Genomic DNA, 6,532 nt, shown 5'->3' with positions numbered 1-6,532 from the left:
GAGTCTAATAAGTAAATAATAAAAGTATAACAGTCAACCAATGAAAGGTTTGTCTGTTATCTTCTAAAGAACTTAACTAAAACATTTGCACTATACATTAGTTTTATAAGTCCTAAAACGTGCATTGTGAACTATATGGTGCAAAATGTTTAATTCACATTGCAAAAAGTTCTAATGAGTCTTAAAACGTTTATTAGAGTCTAATACGTAAATAATGAAAGTATAACAGTTAACCAATGAAAGGTTTTTTTGTTATCGTTAAAAGAATTTAACTAAAACATTTGCACTATACATTGGTAATAGGTCCTAAAAAATGCCTTGTGAACTATATGGTGCAAAATATTTAATTCACATTGCAAAACGTTCTAACGGGTCTCAAAAGGTTTATTAGAGTCTAATAAGTAAATAATAAAAGTATAACAGTCAACCAATGAAAGGTTTGTCTGTTATCTTCTAAAGAACTTAACTAAAACATTTGCACTATACATTAGTTTTATAGGTCCTAAAACGTGCCTTGTGAACTACTGTATATGGTGCAAACAGTTTAGTTCACATTGCAAAACGTTCTTACGGGTCTCAATATTTTTATTAGAGTCTAATAAGTAAATAATAAAAGTATAACAGTCAACCAATGAAAGGTTTGTCTGTTATCTTCATAAGAACTTAACTAAAACATTTGCACTATACATTAGTTATATAGGTCCTAAAAAGTGCCTTGTTAACTATATGGTGCAAAATGTGTAATTCACATTGCAAAAAGGTCTAACGGGTTTCAAAATGTTTATTTGAGTCTAATAAGTAAATAATAAAATTATAACAGCTAACCAATAAAATATTTGTCTGTTATCATTAAAAGAACTTAACTAAAACATTTGCACTATACATTAGTTATATAGGTCCGAAAAACTTCCTTGTGAAGTATATGGTGCAAAATGTTTAATTCACATTGCAAAATGTTTATTAGAGTCTAACAAGTAAATAATAAAAGTATAACATCTAACCAATAAAAGGTTTGTCTGTTATCATTAAAAGAACTTAACTAAAACATTTGCACTATACATTAGTTATATAGGTCCGAAAAACTTCCTTGTGAAGTATATGGTGCAAAATGTTTAATTCACATTACAAAAAGTTCTAACGTGTCTCAAGATGTTTATTAGAGTTTAATAAGTAAATAATAAAAGTATAACAGTCAACCAATAAAAAGTTTGTCTGTTATCGTTAGAAGAACTTAACTAAAACATTTGCACTATACATTAGTTTTATAGGTCCTAAAACGTGCCTTGTAGACTACTCTATATGGTGCAAAATGTTTAATTCACATTGCAAAAAGTTCTAACGGGTCTCAAAATGTTTATTAGAGTCTAATAAGAAAATAATAAAATTATAACAGTTAACCAATAAAAGGTTTGTCTGTTATCGTTAAAAGAACTTAACTAAAATATTTGCACTATACATTAGTTATATAGGTCCTAAAAAGTGCCTTGTGAACTATATGGTGCAAAATGTTTAATTCACATTGCAAAACGTTCTAAAGGGTCTCAAAATGTTTATTTGAGTCTACTAAGTAAATAATAAAAGTATAACAGCTAACCAATAAAAGATTTGTCTGTTATCGTTAAAAGAACTTAACTAAAACATTTGCACTATACATTAGTTTTATAGGTCCTAAAACGTGCCTTGTAGACTACTCTATATGGTGCAAAATGTTTAATTCACATTGCAAAACGTTCTTAAGGGTCTCAAAATGTTTATTTGAGTCTAATAAGTAAATAATAAAAGTATAACAGTTAACTAATGAAAGGTTTGTCTGTTATCGTTAAAATAACTTAACTAAAACATTTGCACTATACATTAGTTATATAGGTCCTAAAAAGTGCATTGTGAAGGATATGGTGCAAAATGTTTAATTCACAATGCAAAAGGGTTATTTGAGTCTAATAAGTAAATAATAAAAGTATAACAGCTAACCAATTAAAGATTTGTCTGTTATCATTAAAAGAACTTAACTAAAACATTTGCACTATACATTAGTTATAAAGGTCCGAAAGACTCCCTTGTGAAGTATATGGTGCAAAATGTTTAATTCACATTGCAAAAAGTTCTAACGTGTCTCAAGATGTTTATTAGAGTCTAATAAGTAAATAATAAAAGTATAACATCTAACCAATAAAAGATTTGTCTGTTATCATTAAAAGAACTTAACTAAAACATTTGCACTATACATTAGTTATATAGGTCCTAAAAATTTCCTTGTGAAGTATATGGTGCAAAATGTTTAATTCACATTGCAAAAAGTTCTAACGTGTCTCAAGATGTTTATTAGAGTCTAATAAGGAAATAATAAAAGTATAACAGTTAACCAATAAAAGGTTTGTCTGTTATGGTTAAAAGAACTTAACTAAAACATTTGCACTATACATTAGTTATATAGGTCCAAAAAACTTCCTTGTAAACTATATGGTGCAAAATGTTTAATTCACATTGCAAAAAGTTCTAACGGGTCTCAAAATGTTTATTAGAGTCTAATAAGTAAATAATAAAAGTATAACAGTCAACCAATGAAAGGTTTGTCTGTTATCTTCAAAAGAACTTAACTAAAACATTTGCAATAAACATTAGTTTTATAGGTCTTAAAACGTGCCTTGTAGTCTACTCTATATGGTGCAAAATGTTTAATTCACATTGCAAAAAGTTCTAACGGGTCTCAAAATGTTTATTAGAGTCTAATAAGTAAATAATAAAAGTATAACAGTTACCTAATGAAAGGTTTTTTTGTTATCGTTAAAAGAACTTAACTAAAACATTTGCACTATACATTAGTTATATAGGTCCTAAAAAGTGCCTTGTGAACTATATGGAGCAAAATGTTTAATTCACATTGCAAAACGTTCTTACGGGTCTCAAAATGTTTATTTGAATCTAATAAGTAAATAATAAAAGTATAACAGCTAACCAATAAAATATTTCTCTGTTATCGTTAAAAGAACTTAACTAAAACATTTGCACTATACATTAGTTTTATAGGTCCTAAAACATACCTTATGTACTACTTTATATGGTGCAAAATGTTTAATTCACATTGCAAAACGTTCTTACGGGTCTCAAGATGTTTATTTGAGTCTAATAAGTAAATAATAAAAGTATAACAGTTACCTAATGAATTGTTTGTCTGTTATCGTTAAGGGAACTTAACTAAAACATTTGCACTATACATTAGTTATATAGGTCCTAAAAAGTGCCTTGTGAACGATATGGTGCAAAATGTTTAATTCACATTGCAAAAGGGTTTTTTGAGTCTAATAAGTAAATAATGAAAGTATAACAGCTAACCAATTAAAGATTTGTCTGTTATCATTAAAAGAACTTAACTAAAACATTTGCACTATACATTAGTTATATAGGTCCGAAAAACTCCCTTGTGAAGTATATGGTGCAAAATGTTTAATTCACATTGCAAAAAGTTCTAACGTGTCTCAAGATGTTTATTTGAGTCTAATAAGTAAATAATAAAAGTATAACAGCTAACCAATAAAATATTTGTCTGTTTTCGTTAAAAGAACTTAACTAAAACATTTGCACTATACATTAGTTATATAGGTCCAAAAAACTTCCTTGTAAACTATATGGTACAAAATGTTTAATTCAGATTACAAAAAGTTCTAACGGGTCTCAAAATGTTTATTAGAGTCTAATAAGTAAATAATAAAAGTATAACAGTCAACCAATGAAAGGTTTGTCTGTTATCTTCTAAAGAACTTAACTAAATAATTTGCAATAAACATTAATTTTATAGGTCCAAAAAGTGCCTTGTACACTACTCTATATGGTGCAAAATGTTTAATTCACATTGCAAAAAGTTCTAAGGGGTCTCAAAATGTTTATTAGAGTCTAATAAGTAAATAATAAAAGTATAACAGTTAACCAATGAAAGGTTTGTCTGTTATCGTTAAAAGAACTTAACTAAAACATTTGCACTATACATTAGTTATATAGGTCCAAAAAACTTCCTTGTAAACTATATGATGCAAAATATTTAATTCACATTGCAAAAAGTTCTAACGGGTCTCAAAATGTTTATTAGAGTCTAATAAGTAAATAATGAAAGTATAACAGTCAACCAATGAAAGGTTTGTCTGTTATCTTCTAAAGAACTTAACTAACACATTTGCACTGAACATTAGTTTTATAAGTCCTAAAACGTGCCTTGTACACTACTCTATATGGTGCAAAATGTTTAATTCACATTGCAAAAAGTTCTAACGGGTCTCAAAATGTTTATTAGAGTCTAATAAGTAAATAATAAAAGTATAACAGTTAACCAATGAAAAGTTTCTCTGTTATCGTTAAAAGAACTTTACTAAAACATTTGCACTATACATTAGTTATATAGGTCCTAAAAACAGTCTTGTGAACTATATAGTGCAAAATGTTTAATTCACATTGCAAAACGTTCTAACAAGTCTCAAAATGTTTATTAGATTCTAATAAGTAAATAATAAAAGTATAACAGTTAACCAATGAAAGGTTTTTTTGTTATCGTTAAAAGAATTTAATTAAAACATTTGCACTATACATTAGTTAATAGGGCCTTAAAAATGCCTTGTGAACTATATGGTGCAAAATATTTAATTCACATTGCAAAACGTTTTAACGGGTCTCAAAAGGTTTATTAGAGTCTAATAAGTAAATAATAAAAGTATAACAGTCAACCAATGAAATGTTTGTCTGTTATCTTCAAAAGAACTTAACTAAAACATTTGCAATAAACATTAGTTTTATAGGTCCTAAAACGTGCCTTGTAGACTACTCTATATGGTGCAAAATGTTTAATTCACATTGCAAAAAGTTCTAACGGGTCTCAAAATATTTATTAGAGTCTAATAAGTAAATAATAAAAGTATAACAGTTACCTAATGAAAGTTTTTTTTGTTATCGTTAAAAGAACTTAACTAAAACATTTGCACTATACATTAGTTATATAGGTCCTAAAAAGTGCCTTGTGAACTATATGGTGCAAAATGTTTAATTCACATTGCAAAAAGGTCTAACGGGTCTCAAAATGTTTATTTGAGTCTAATAAGTAAATAATAAAAGTATAACAGCTAACCAATAAAAGATTTCTCTGTTATCGTTAAAAGAACTTAACTAAAACATTTGCACTATACATTAGTTTTATAGGTCCTAAAACGTACCTTGTGAACGATATGGTGCAAAATGTTTAATTCACATTGCAAAATGTTTATTTGAGTCTGATAAGTAAATAATAAAAGTATAACAGCTAACCAATAAAAGATTTGTCTGTTATCATTAAAAGAACTTAACTAAAACATTTGCACTATACATTAGTTATATAGGTCCGAAAAACTTCCTTGTGAAGTATATGGTGCAAAATGTTTAATTCACATTACAAAAAGTTCTAACGTGTCTCAAGATGTTTATTAGAGTCTAATAAGGAAATAATAAAAGTATAACAGTTAACCAATAAAAGGTTTGTCTGTTATCGTTAAAAGAACTTAACTAAAACATTTGCACTATACATTAGTTATATAGGTCCAAAAAATTTCCTTGTAAACTATATGGTGCAAAATGTTTAATTCACATTACAAAAAGTTCTAACGGGTCTCAAAATGTTTATTAGAGTCTAATAAGTAAATAATAAAAGTATAACAGTCAACCAATGAAAGGTTTGTCTGTTATCTTCATAAGAACTTAACTAAAACATTTGCAATAAACATTAGTTTTATAGGTCCTAAAACGTGCCTTGTGAACTACTCTATATGGTGCAAAATGTTTAATTCACATTGCAAAAAGTTCTTACGGGTCTCAAAATGTTTATTAGAGTCTAATAAGTAAATAATAAAAGTATAACAGTCAACCAATGAAAGGTTTGTCTGTTATCTTCTAAAGAACTTAACTAAAACATTTGCACTATACATTAGTTTTATAGGTCCTAAAACGTGCCTTGTGAACTATATGGTGCAAAATGTTTAATTCACATTGCAAAAAGTTCTAATGAGTCTTAAAACGTTTATTAGAGTCTAATACGTAAATAATGAAAGTATAACAGTTAACCAATGAAAGGTTTTTTTGTTATCGTTAAAAGAATTTAACTAAAACATTTGCACTATACATTGGTAATAGGTCCTAAAAAATGCCTTGTGAACTATATGGTGCAAAATATTTAATTCACATTGCAAAACGTTCTAACGGGTCTCAAAAGGTTTATTAGAGTCTAATAAGTAAATAATAAAAGTATAACAGTCAACCAATGAAAGGTTTGTCTGTTATCTTCTAAAGAACTTAACTAAAACATTTGCACTATACATTAGTTTTATAGGTCCTAAAACGTGCCTTGTGAACTACTGTATATGGTGCAAACTGTTTAGTTCACATTGCAAAACGTTCTTACGGGTCTCAATATTTTTATTAGAGTCTAATAAGTAAATAATAAAAGTATAACAGTCAACCAATGAAAGGTTTGTCTGTTATCTTCATAAGAACTTAACTAAAACATTTGCACTATACATTA

This window comes from Clavelina lepadiformis, chromosome 5 (genome assembly GCF_947623445.1).
Source record: "Clavelina lepadiformis chromosome 5, kaClaLepa1.1, whole genome shotgun sequence".
Classification (NCBI taxonomy): Eukaryota; Metazoa; Chordata; class Ascidiacea; order Aplousobranchia; family Clavelinidae; genus Clavelina; species Clavelina lepadiformis.
This window is presented reverse-complemented; position numbering follows the sequence as displayed.